Here is a 15,112-nt window from a genome sequence, read left to right on the forward strand (position 1 = left end):
ACCAGCGAAGTAGCTGGGACATTTCATTTAATCATTTAACGACCAGCGAAGTAGCTGGGACATTTCATTTAATCATTTAACGACCAGCAAAGTAGCTGGGACTTTTCATTTAATCACTTGATTTAAGATTGAGACTTTCTGAGAGACAAACAACACGAGGACTGATGAACTTGATCTTTAGATTTAAAAACTTAGCAAAATAACCAATGCGAACACTAGGTTTTCCCACTGAGAGTCGGGAAGGAGATCGGCCTATTTAAGATATTTAGAGATCGAGGCAAGAAGAATGGCCGGGGTTTCAGGATTATCCCTTATCTTGAAGGGAAAATAGAATAGACATTTTTAAAGAGAATTTAGAAAAAGAATTATTCAGGTTTATCCCTTAACCTGAAGAGGAAATGGAATAGACATTTGATGAGAATTTAGGAAAAGAATGATTCAGGTTTATCCCTTAACCTGAAAGGGAAATAGAAGACTTTATGAAGAGATAACCTGAGACTTGAATTTAGAAGGATACGACAAGATTTAGAATTTATGATCTATGACTTAGATGGACTAGGTATGTGACGGGGAATATAAAAAGAATAAACTTTGAGAAGACAAAAAGGATATAGAACTTTGAAAAAGAATGTAGAACATTTAAGGAAATTGATTTATTTTTGTAAAAAGAATTCTCACAGGTAGCATGGTTGCCCCTATGAGTGATCTTAGGATTATCCCTTATCCTGAATGGGAAAAGAATAGAATTTAAGAAAGTGAAGAGAAATTGATATAAATTTAGAAAATCAATAAAGGTTGACAAAACTTGTATTTACAAAAGAATTTTCGTAGGTAGCATTATTGCTCATACGAGGGGTCTCAGGATTTTCCCTTATCCTGAATGGGAAAAAGAATAGAATTTAAAGAGATTTAATGAAGGAAAATTGATATAAATCTAAAAAAAATCAACAAAGATTGACAAAACTTGTATTTACAAAAGAATCCTCATAGGTAGCGTCATTGCTCCTACGAGGGGTTTAAGGATTAACCCTTATCCTGAATGGGAACACCTCGGACAACGAGGGTCAGGTTTATCCCTTAACTGTTGAGAAACTCTGTTTTGATGTCACATAATATGATACAATGTCTCGTTTGATTCTATATAATATGATAATATGCCTTCTTGAAAAATTGTTATATTATGACTGGATATGTTTTGCCATAAATCTAACGAGTATTTGATGCAAGGATATCTCACCCAAAAAAGGATGGAGTCCTCCTGTTCAAGTACAACTATGGTGCAATCATACTCCTTGAAGAAAAGCTTGATGAGCCATGCATTACTAAAGAGCATCCAAAAAGTTCGGCTACCTCAAGATTGAAGATTGTATTTTTCTTCTTTAGAGTCATATGTAACAGAACCTTCAGAAGCATGCATATTGCATAGTACATAACCATTCATAAAAACTATATCATAAAAGTATACGATAGTTTCAAAAAGCTCCTTTTTTGAAAACTAATAATTGTACCTTATTACAACCCTTTATGAAAAAGATATTTTGTCATGTAATAATTGTACCTTACACTATATACAAGACAACATGAAAAAGAAATGTAGGAAAAAGACAAAAACATAAAATCGGCTACATAGAGAAAAACAAATATAATATAGTTTTGAAAAGACTCTAGTTACCTTCTTTAAAGAAATGTTTTTAATATAAGAAGAAGACAAAAACATAAATCGGCTACACAAAGAAATACAAATATAATATATTTCATGAAAAGACTCTAGTTACCTTTTTACAAAACCATAGAATGTCGACTTACTTGAAGTCATCATTCTCTTTGTACAAAGCATTAAATACCTCCTGTAACAAATCCTTGTTAATATCCTTCTCAAGGAATGTCGACTTTCTTTTAGTCCTCATTCTCTCTGAAGACTTTGAAAATCACAACATAAAGAAAACACTTGACATGACTATGTACAAATATATATCAAAGCACTCAATGTACTTACACTCATTTAAAGTAAAGAAGTACTTATGTACCTCAAATCATTAATTAGAATAAAAACAAAACTACAATCCAACGTTCAATGTACTATTGTAAGAAATAGACTTTTTACATAAAATATGTATTACCTAAAATATTACAACGACTAGTGTACCCCATACTTCACTGTTTATGGAAAAAGGCATTCTCGAATTTCTCTAAAGATGTTTTTGAAAATGACATGACATTTCACATCTCAAAAAGGCTACGATTTCAAAAAGCAACGACTACTTTTTCAAAAGCTATATAAACACACTCAAATAAACTATTCAACATGGAATGTAATAGACGTGTGAGCTTACAACGAGAAAAAATCCTATTTGATATTTGAAAAGAGAGCCTTGAAAAAGAAAGAGAAAAAGAAAAGAAAGAAAAGAGAAAAAGTCAAGTCCAGCTCTTTGACAAAGAGCATCCTCTGAGTGACAAACAGAACATTCTGAGAATTCTTCATTCGTGCATTCATATCATTCTGAAGGTTCTATAGGAAGTATTGTAACTCTGTTATTCACTGTATTCCTTCTTTATTGAAAGAAGTAGACCTCTGTGAAAGAGGGTGTTGTCCTTCTCTGTTGAGAGAAGAAGACCTCTGTGGAAGAGGGTGTGCCCCTTCTCTGTTGAGAGAAGAAGACCTCTGAGGAAGAGGGTGTTGTACTATTTATCCGGTGACTCGGATGTTATAGTGGAAAGCTCAAGTGGTTTTGCTTGGGGACTGGATGTAGGTCTGGATACTGACCGAACCAGTATAAATTCTGTGTTTTATGTGTTGTGCCTTATTGCCTGATTATTTTATTTTATCGATCTTTATCGTATTTCACTATTCACCCCCCCTCTAGTGGAATTTCATTTGGTATCAGAGCAGGTTTGCTGGTTTTGACGTAACAAGTCTTCCAGCACAAATGGCATCTACCTCCTATGCTCGTGATATTAAAGGTCAACACACATCTCGTCCACCTTTTTTCAATGGCTCCAACTATGGATACTGGAAGTGCAGAATGGCTATATTTCTCAAATCCATAGATTTTGCTGTATGGAAAATTGTTGAGCATCCATACACATCTCCATCTGCAGACTATAGCTTATGGTCTGATGAAGAAAAGAAAATGGCAAACCTAAATGCAAAGGCTATGAATGCCTTATATTGTGCCATTGATCAGAACGAATTCAATAGAATATCTATATGTGAATCTGCATATGATATTTGGCATTCTTTGGAAGTTATTTATGAAAGAACCAACAAAGTGAAAGAAGCCAAAATCTCATCTCTTGTTAGAAAATATGGGTTGTTCAAAATGAACAAAGATGAACCCATCACAGAGATGTTTACCAGATTCACCAACATCACCAACGATCTGAAATCTTTGGGTGTAACATATTCCCAGACTGAAAAGGTGAAGAAAATCTTGAGATCTCTCACAACTGATTGGGAGAAAAAGACTACAGCTATTGAAAAAGCTCAAGATTTATCTAAGCTTACTTTGGACGACTTAATAGGCAATCTTATGGCCTATGAAGTCCACATGAAAGAAAGAAGAGAAGAAGAGCAACCAATAAAGAAAACTTTGGCTTTCCCAGCTCTATCTGAGAATGAAGACTCAGATAAAAAATCCGAAATTGCGCTACTAACCAGAAAATTTCAGCGCTTCATGAGAAGGAACCGGCTTCCAAACAAGCACAAGGAAAGAAAAGATCCTAAGGAAGATCCCATGTGCTATCAGTGTAACAAGCCAGGTCACTTGAGACGTGACTGTCTCCTTCTCAAAAGAAAGTCCAAGACTGAGGAACCTAAGAAGAGGTTCTTCAATAAAAAGGCTCTGCATGCTCAATGGGATGATTCAGAACCATCCTGCAGTGAAGAGTCAAGTGATGATGAAGCCAAAACTGCAAATATGTGCTTCATGGCAAACGAAAGTTCTGTAAGTGAAATCTCTAACTTTTCCTTTGAAGAACTTCTAGATGCTTTTCAAGAACTATTTGAAGAATCTAGAAAATTGAGTTTAAAAAATAAAGATTTAAAATCTGAAAGTCTAAAGCTTTCCCAAAAGTATGAAAAACTCAGCAGTGAAAATTCTGAGTTGAAAAAGAAAAACCTTATGCTTATGTCTGAAATTTCTTCTACTAGCTCCAAGACCAAAAATCTGCAAGTAGAAATTTCAGAGCTAAAAAGTAAAACTGAGAATCTCATGAAAACGGTTTTCAAGTTTACTAAAGGTAAAGAGAACTTGGATAAACTCTTATCCTCTCAGAAAGTCTCTTTCTACAAGAATGGTATTGGCTACTCTCATTTCAACAAGCCTTCTTGTATGAATCAAAAGACCACGTTTGTAAAAAGTTCGTCTGAACCAAATAAGGAGTATTATAATGCTAATTTTGTTAACTCCTCTAAGGTTGTAGACAAACCCAGATCTAAATGGATATGGGTTCCAAAGTCTAACAAAAAGGGACCCGATTGGGTACCAAAAAGAAATTTCACTTAATGATTTGCAGGCTCCAAACAAGAACAGATGGATACTAGATAGTGGATGTTCAAAGCATATGACAGGACATCCAGACCTTTTTGCTGTTCTTCATCATAAAGAAGGAGGAACCGTCACCTTTGGAGATAACAACAAAGGTTTGATAATTGGCATTGGTAATATTGGTAACATAGATAGACCTCTTATCAAAGACGTTCTCCTTCTTAAAGGCTTAAAACATAACCTACTAAGTATCAGTCAAATGTGTGACACAGGTTATAATGTTAGTTTTAATCATGATGCATGCCTCATAGCAGACACCAACGAAAACATCATTTTAAAAGGTATAAGAAAGAATAATATATATGAACTATACCTAGAAAACATCACAGAACATTGCCTCATAGCTAATAATGACACTCAACATCTATGGCACATGAGAATGGGTCATGTCAATTCTAAATACATGTCTAAATTAGCTAGAGATAAGTTAGTACGTGGGTTACCCAAAATATCTTTTAAAAAGGATTATTTTTGTGATGCATGTCAATTAGGAAAACTGACAAAATCATCTTTCAAATCAAAAAATATCATTTCAAGTAAAAGACCTTTAGAGCTTCTCCACCTGGATCTTTTTGGTCCTTCTAGAGTAGCTAGTCTTAATCATAATAGATATGTTTTTGTCATTGTAGATGACTACTCAAGATTTACTTGGGTAATATTTTTGAAAAACAAAAGTGATACGTTTTGTCAATTTGAAATTTTATGTAAAAAATTACAAAATGAAAAATCGTGTTCTATTGTTAAAATCCGTAGTGACCATGGAGGAGAATTTGAAAATGAACTATTTGTAAATTTTTGTAACTTGCATGGTATTTCTCATAACTTTGCCTTTCCTAGAGCTGCACCTCAAAATGGTGTAGTAGAAAGAAAGAATAGAACCCTTCAGGAATCTGCCAGGACTATGCTCCAACACAATAATCTTGCTAAATCTTTTTGGGCAGAAGCTGTTAATACTGCATGCTACATAACAAATAGAGTTCTCATTAGACCCTTATTAAATAAAACTTCATATGAACTATTCTATGACAGAACTCCAAGAATAGACTATTTCAAAGTCTTTGGATGTAAATGCTTTATCCTAAACACAAAAGATAGCCTGGATAAATTTGATGCTAAATCTGTTGAAGGCATATTCTTAGGATATTCAAGTCATAGTAAAGCATACAGAGTTTTCAATAAGAGTTATAATACTATTGAAGAATCTATGCATGTTAGTTTTTGTGAATCTATTAATCAATCTGTTCATAAGCAAACTAATGATGATGATGTTGAAAGTACAGATTTATTTTTAGACAACACAGCTAAGTCTAATGAAGATGATCATCAAAGAACATTTGTCGATATCAAAGATCATCCTCAAAAGCAAATTTTGGGAGAACTAACAAAGGGGGTTCAGACTAGAGCTCAGTTAGAACGAATTGCAAATATGGCATTCATTTCTCAACTTGAACCAAAGAAGATTGATGAAGCCATCATTGATGAGTTCTAGATGCTAGCCATGACTGAAGAATTGAATCAATTCCAAAGAAATAATGTTTGGGATCTTGTACCAAGACCAAAGGACCATCAGATCATTGGAACAAGATGGATCTTTAGAAACAAGCTGGATGAAACAGGTAATGTTATAAGGAACAAAGCTAGACTAGTAGCTCAAGGATACAACCAGGAAGAAGGTATTGATTTTGATGAAACATTTGCTCAAGTTGCTAGACTTGAATCTATTAGAATGTTTTTAGCATATGCAAGCTATATGGATTTCAAATTATATCAAATGGATGTTAAAAGTGCCTTTTTAAATGGTTTTATAAATGAAGAAGTTTATGTAAAACAACCTCCAGGATTTGAAAATGAACAATATTCAGATCATGTTTTTAAACTAAAACATGCTTTATATGGTCTAAAACAAGCACCTCGTGCTTGGTATGATAGACTTAAAACCTTTTTATTAAAAACTGGTTTTTCTGTAGGCAAAGCAGACTCGACATTATTTGTGAAAATAGTGAATAATCATACCATAATTGTTCAAATATATGTAGACGATATCATCTTTGGATCTTCTAACAGCACTCTTTGTGAAGAATTTTCGAAGTCCATGCAGAAAGAATTTGAAATGAGTATGATGGGAGAACTCACCTACTTTCTTGGACTGCATATTAAGCAAACCAAGGATGGAGTTTTCATCAATCAATCTAAGTATGCTCGTGAACTTCTAAAGAGGTTCAACATGAACTCAACTGCTTCAAAATCTACTCCTATGAGCACTACTACTGTTCTGGACAAAGATGAAGATGGTAAGTCTGTTGATACAAAGGTATACCGAGGTATGATAGGATCACTTTTTTATTTAACTGCTAGCCGTCCAGATATTATGTTCAGTGTTTGCTTGTGTGCTAGATTTCAGTCAAATCCAAAAGAATCACATCTTAAAGCTGTAAAAAGAAAAATGAGATATTTAAAAGACACAGTTGATTTTGGATTATTCTATTCAAAATCCTCTACATTTGATCTAATCTCATACAGCGATGCTGACTTTGCTGGAAGTAAATCTGACAGAAAAAGCACAAGTGGAACATGTCATATGCTAGGGCACTCACTAGTATCATGGTTCAGTAAGAAACAAAACTGTGTATCCTTATCAACTACTGAAGCCGAATACATTGCTGCCAGCCTAGCCTGTACCCAAGTTATCTGGATGAAACAAACCTTAAAAGATTTTGGTTTAAATTTTGAAAATACAACTATTTTCTGTGATAATACGAGTGCTATAAACTTATCTAAGAATCCTATTTTACACTCACGAACTAAGCACATTCAAATAAGACACCACTTCTTAAGAGAACAAGTCTTAAACAACATAATTAAACTAGAATTTATACCCACTAATCAACAGTTAGCAGACATATTCACTAAACCATTAAAACATAAAGATTTCACACGTATTAGAAGAGAACTAGGAATATGCAAACTAAATGACTTGTAAATTAATCACACTTATTAAGAGTATTGCTTTTGATAAAATCTTATTTTAAAAAAGTTTCTTATTATCGATTTTTTTGTGTGTTTGTTTTACTATTCAAAGTCAAACTTTGTTTTCAATTTTTCGTATACTCACAATATTCATAAAAATTCATTCATCATAACACATTCTTTATGTCTTTCAACATGTCATCTTTCAAGTACACTGTCATAATGTCTTCTTGTCCTATCTCCTTTTACACATATCCATAAGAACCATTTACTTTAAGTAAAAAGTTATCATGACTTTGATCACATCACTCATTTCATTTCACCTTTTATATCTTTTGTCTTTTTGTGACAACCTCTCATACAAAAAGCTAGCCGACCTCCAAACATGACTCCTCACTATTATTCTTAATAAATTATATTCATATGATATATTTTTTTTATGACCTCTTATCAATGTACGTATCTAAAATCTTAAAGACCTCTTATGAAAAATTTAAAGTGATTATTATTTTTTTTTACCTCTTAAGTGATTATATTTCACGTAATTTTTTTTACTATATCATTTGATATATCATAGATTATGTACACTCTATTATATCTCACGTAAATTTTTACTATATCATCTTTTATATAATAGTCTAATGAACTATCTATTATCATCTCTTCATGCTTTACATCTTTTACAAAAAGTATCATAAAAACACTTGTACTCCACCCATTAGTACATTTTGTATCACCTTTTTTATCTACCTCTCTTTTTATTATACGAAGCTCCTTCTCATATATTTTATATCTCTCTCTAATCAAGACTCATTAAAACCTTGTCCTTCATATTTTTTTATTCTCATTAGTACCTTTAGTACCTTATCTCTCTCTCATACGAATTGAGCCTCCATTCTTGTCAATTCTTGTTTGTGACTCCTTTACAAGTTTAAAACTTAACTTTATTCTCTAAAAACTATGAACTTCCTCCAATCGAGTTTCTTTAAAAATATGTTTATCAAATAAACATTAATTCATGTCAATCATAACTTTTTTTATGTCTTTCATCTCATATCAATCATGGATTTTTTTCTTTTTTTCTATTCTTATCCTACTCGAAAATCCATATATGTCATCTCACTTTTCTTTATGTCTACTTTTACTCCTTCCACGCATATCCATAAAAATACTTCTTATATAAAGAATTATTACTCTTTACTCATGAATATCTTTTTGTCTCATCATCTCTCTTACCACTATTCAAAGTCAAAGTGTGTCCCTCTCATATTTACGTATACTTATAAAAATTACAAATATGAAAACACATTAATCATGACACATTTTTTTAAGTCATTCTTTTCTTTCAAAAATGTCATATCTTTCAAAGTACACATCACATGATCACCCTATGACCTATTTCCATAAAAACTATTTCTATATCAAATAAGCAATCATGACATTTCTTTCCATCCGTGACCATAACTCTCTCTTATATTATATATCTCTCTAAAATCGAGAATCATTAAAGTCTTGTCTCCAAGCAAAACTTTATTTATTCTAACTCTACTTTATGTCATATCCGTATCATCTTTTCATGTCTTTCACTCTCCATTCACGAATTTAGAATGCCTTCACATAAAGTAAAAAGTTGCTTGTTTTATTAGGCCATTATTTTCAAAATCATTCACTCTTTATAATTCAACATGACACCCCATACTCTATTAATGGCTTCTCTCACTAGTCGATAAACTCACCCATAGTAAAATCTATATATATACTATATATTTCAAAACTATGTCCCTCTCAACCTAATATAATACACTATCTTCAAACATTGATTTGATTTGTCATTCACAAGTCTCTTAACTTACTACTCACGAATTTCCTTATTTGACTAAATTCTAAAAATCACTCACTTCCAATGTCGTTCAAAACCTATCAAAATTATTTTCATTCCTCTATTTAATGGATTGGTTCATCATACACCAATTCCACTCGTATCTATCTATCATCCTACAAACTACTACCCACTTCAAACTCGCCCTTCTTAGTCCTCCTTTTTCCTTACAAACTCTTGCAATGGCCTCTTCCTCCTCCAACAATGTGATTACTGCAGCAGATCTAAGGTATCCCGATCTGTTTCACAACTACAACTTACTATGCTCTCGCCCCATTCATGAAGGTAAATTAGTTAACTTCGACCACTTCATGCTATTTGACTTAGACAACTATCTCCCTGAACTCAAACCTCTACTAGGCTCTTCATCCCAAGCTGCCTATTATCCCGAACAAGTTCGACTATTTTATACCAACTTCTCTACTGATCATGAACAAACCTCAATCACCAGCAAAGTCCGAGGCAAGCTGATGATTTTCGATGCTTCCGACCTAGGTAGAATTCTAAATCTGCCTTCCACCGGCACCGACCTCAACACCATAGTACCTATCGAACGATCGGTACTTCGAAAAATTCTTATTTGTATCAACTGCTACCAACTTCCATGGCACATGAGAAATCTCCAACCTCATGCTCAATTACTTGCCCAGATTCTTCTCCACAACATCTATCCCAAGCTTCCCCGCCAGGGATTAGTTCCTCGAAAAATCTCTCTTCTTATCTACGCAATTTTTTCCTCTATTCCGATAAACTGGTCCTCCATTCTTTTCGACCTTTTTATTCGTTATCAAAAATTTGAGCCTCTTCTTTTTGGGTGTTTCATAACTCCCATTCTCAAATACTTCAAAGTACCCCTTCACAACGAAGTCATCCTCCGTCCCTCCCAGGTCCTCGATGATACCACCTTCAATCTAAGGTCCCTGCACATGCCCGACTCTGATGAAGCAGATCCAACATCCACCTTTGATTGCTTCTCTGCAATGATGGATATCGAGCGCTCTCAGGATCGAATCCTTCGCAATCAAGCCCTGTTGCAGCAGACTCGCAAGAGGAATCGTGCCGGCCGAACACATCAACCTCCTCCACCTTCGGGATAAACTTGTTTTTTTTTCGGTCTGTAATAACTTTTAATTCCTTTTGGTCTGTAATAACTCTCTTACTCTGATCCCTTCCTTTTTGTCCATGACAAAGGGGGAGAAAACCTGTCTCCATTATTGGAGAAATACTCTCTTCAATTTTTTTCAAATATTTTATCATATTATTATTTCTATGCATAATGTCTTTTTGACAGGGGGAGCATATTTTGTCATCATCAAAAAGGGGGAGAATGTTGAGAAACTCTGTTTTGATGTCACATAATATGATACACTGTCTCATTTGATTCTATATAATATGATAATATGCCTTCTTGAAAAAATGTTATATTATGACTGGATATGTTTTGCCATAAATCTAACGAGTATTTGATGCAAGGATATCTCACCCAAAAAGGATGGAGTCCTCCTGTTCAAGTACAACTATGGTGCAATCATACTCCTTGAAGAAAAGCTTGATGAGTCATGCATTACTAAAGAGCATCCAAAAAGTTCGGCTACCTCAAGATTGAAGATTGTATTTTTCTTTTTTAGAGTCATATGTAACAGAACCTTCAGAAGCATGCATATTGCATAGTACATAACCATTCATAAAAACTATATCATAAAAGTATACGATAGTTTCAAAAAGCTCCTTTTTTGAAAACTAATAATTGTACCTTCTTACAACCCTTTATGAAAAAGATATTTTGTCATGTAATAATTGTACCTTACACTATATACAAGACAACATGAAAAAGAAATGTAGGAAAAAGACAAAAACATAAAATCGGCTACAGAGAGAAAAACAAATATAATATAGTTTTGAAAAGACTCTAGTTACTGTGAACACCCCAAATTTTTCAAAATCTTTTAAAAAATTCCCTTTTTGCCCCTAAATTCATTTTTTCAGTAAATAAGTCATTTTAAATCTAAATTCTAGTTCATTTCTCTAGTTTTATTAAAATTAAATTCATTTCATATGCTTAAATTGATTTCAGATATGGATCCATTGTCCAGATCCAAATCTGAGTCTCCTTGTTCAAATTTTAAATTGAAATTATAGAAAATACCAAAAATAGCCTTTAAATAGCTCGGACAGTCCATTCGACATCCGTTTGGATCCATCGCATTGTATTTCCCGATTCAAGCATCAAAACTCGAACATTTTCTTAAAATCTGGGTCCAAACCCATTCTTCTGAAGAAATTTCCCCTAAATGGTCTGAAATTCTCAGAAAAATACTTTTGTAAATATTTCTCAGAAAAATACAAAAAAATTAGTGTTTAATCTTTGTTTTCGTGTAAAAACTTAGATTTTTGTTCCAAAAATACAAAAAATGGGAAAATCATGCAAAAAACCAAAAAAATTAGGAAAAACTACAAGAAAAATAAGTGGTTTTTGAAGATTTTGCCGAAAAACTCACCTTGAACCATTTTACAAAAACCTTTAGAAAAGGAGACCCCTCTTGGGAATTTGGGAAAAATTGCAACGACCCTCCTCCCGCGCATCCTCCATCACCATCTTCCTCGTTGGATGGCCCTCCATCTTCAACCATATTTTTCTCTCGAATCCTCTGCTTCTCCTTTAAAAAGAGAGCACGCTGGAGGATTAGGGATCCGTTTCCACCCTTTCCCCCCTGCTCTTTCCTTCAATCCATGATCGCTCCTCACTCCCGCACCCCTCTTTCCCGAAGCAATCCGTCTTCTACCCCTCCACCTTCGACCAAAAATTTCTTCATCCGATCCCCTTTTCCCCTGGTTCTCTCAATCATCCATTGCAAAATCCATTCTCCACCCCCCTTTTTCATGATACATAATCGTCTTTTCTCCCTCTTCTAAGGGGCCTGCAAGCAAAAGGGAGCCAGGGAGTCTCTATGTAGTTATTTTTATTTTTTTTACTTTTTTTTTTCTCTATCTATCTGGTGCTTTCCCCTTCTCCTTCAACAAAAGAGCATTCCCACGGTAGGAGGAGGAGCTCTCTCCCTCAAGACCCAAGACAATCAGGTAAGTGGCTATTCAACCTTCATCCGGATTTCTTCTTCCTTAGTTTCCCTGTAATACCCAAAATTTTTAATGATTTATAAATTCTGAAGAAAATTCAAGTTTTAATTTTTATTTATTCTGAATGTGAATTATAGTGTTAAAACCCTGAATTTTATGGTTAGTACTGTTCAAAGTAAAGATCTGAATCTATATTTGAAGTTCTGATAAAATTTTGTTGAGGCTTGTTCAAAAATCAGAATTCAGGGACATTCTAGTCATTAATCAAATTGTCAAAGGGTAGCTTAGTAATTTGCCAATTCAGTGGCATTTTTCGGTAAAATACCCAACTATATAAGGTCAAAATAGTAATCTTTCTTTTAGGATATTTTCAGGGAATTAATAAAATTGTCAGGGACAAAAATGGTAATTTACCATTCTCAATGGCAGGCAATGTAATTTATTGAACTACAGAAGGACACTCAAGTAATTCTAAATTCCCTTATGGCAGTTCTGAAAGATGGGATTTGAATTAGGGTATAAAAGGTATAAAAAAATTAGCAATCAAATAAAATATAATATTTTATATTAAAATATTCAAGAGACCATGGTTTTGGAAAACCACTGGCCCAAAACCAAGGGCAGCCATGGTTTTTCCAAAACCATGAGCTGACAAGTGTCACCTCACAATGAGGAGGTGACACCCATCCCTTTTCTCTCTCTGACACATGTCAAAAAAATGAATAAAATATTAAAGAAATGACAAGTGTCAAAATAAATTAATATTTTAATTAAATTAGGTGACAAATGTCACCAAAATGGGCCCCATAGGGGGGGGCGACCTCCCTTCTCTCTCCTATAAATACCCCTCACCCCCTCTCTCTCTACCCAAGTCCAAGACTCCTTCTCTCTCTAAGATCTCTCTCTCTCTCTCCTACTTTCTCTCTCTACCTTTGAATTTCTCTCTCTAGATTTTAGTTTAAAAACTCTGTAGAATCTCAGATTTTTTCTGAGAAACCTATTCTATCCCTTTTCCTCTTCCCTTAAGCGAAGTTTGTTCTTCTGCAATAAGCTTCGTTAGATCAAAAACAGCCTCGGAAGCGTTGCCTGCAGGAGTTCTGCTAAACTTAGCAGAAAGGTCGGATTTGGATAGCGGAAGCGCTGCTCAAATCAACTAAACAAGGTTAGTATTTAGAAACCCTCTTCTAAATTTGAATTTATACTTTCTGAGCTTCCCTATTCTCTTTCTGAACCCCAACTCTATTTCTTTTGGATTTAAATTTTGGCAATTTTGCCAAAATTTAATCCAACCCAGCCTTTACATAGGGGAAGCTCTGTTCAAATTTTTCTAAATATTTTTAAGTATTCTGAACTACTTTAGCAGTAGTTCTGGAAAATTTTTATAAAAGACTTTTGAAAAATTGAGTTTTTATAGCCGAAGTTCTGTCAAAATGATTTAAAGATTTTTGAAAAAAGTAGAATTAGTATAGCAGTAATTCTGACCAAATTTTTAAATAATTTCTGAAAAAGATTAATTATTTTAATTAGAATACTAGCAAAAGTTTTTCAGATAGTTTAGAAATTTTCAGTTTATTTAGTAGAAGTTATATCAAAATTTTTATAACTATTTCAGAAAAAAATCAATTTTTATAAAGGAAATTCTGTTAAAATTTTCAAAAATCCTTTTAAATATTTAAATCAATTTTTTTGAAAAACCTTTATAAAAATATTTGTGACGCAAAGTCATGTTCGAATTCTTACAACTCGAATTCAAGTTCAAACCCTTTTTCGAACATTTGAGTTATTACAGAGGAAACTCTGTGAAAATTCTTATAAAAGTTTTAAAGTCAATTACAAATAAATTTTTAGATTTTTAATAATTTCTTCAAAAGATACTTCTTTAAAATATAGGGCAAATACTACTCGAAATTCGATATAAAAATATTAACTAATATAATGAATTCTATCAGATTAAATCAAAGCACGAGCGCTTTATCCTGTTCTCCTTAAGTTCTATCAAAATCCAAGTAAGTTATTCTATCAAAATCTTATAATTTTATATTAGACATGCTTTTGATTCATGTTTTTAATTCATGCATGATTATCTAAATTTGATTCTTGATCAAATGCATATTTTAATATCCGCATGAATAAATATTTGTTTTGAATGACAAGATTTTCAATCTTATGATTTGAATAAAATTTGGATGGATACTATGATCAAAACTTTGATTTTGATAAAAGAATTTTGTATAGCATGTTGATTTTCGAAAGATTTTATTGTTGCGGGAGTCATGTCTATACAAACTTAATTCTCGCCTTCATAGGCAAATGCTCGTTGTGATAGAGCAAAATTCTGGATGGGCTGGATACATATGAACCGTGTTTATTTGAAAGGAATGATTTGGCTATTGAGCCTAGTTTTTGAAAAGATGAAAAGTCCTATAAAAGAATCCTTCAAGCCCATCTAGGTTTAGCCTACCCTGGAAGGGGTAGTGGTACAACCAGAAGTGACATTGTGAAGATGATGATTGTTGGGAGCGATAGATTCCCTGGACCTCCTGTCACTCGGGTTGAGGAGGTCGAGACAACGGGTCTCAAGGCTGCCGCATGCCAGTGGATGCATTCAACTCTCCTTGTTTGCTCGCCATTGCTGAGAATCTTC

This window comes from Nuphar pumila, chromosome 9 (genome assembly GCF_984573655.1).
Source record: "Nuphar pumila chromosome 9, dmNupPumi1.hap1.1, whole genome shotgun sequence".
NCBI lineage: Eukaryota > Viridiplantae > Streptophyta > Magnoliopsida > Nymphaeales > Nymphaeaceae > Nuphar > Nuphar pumila.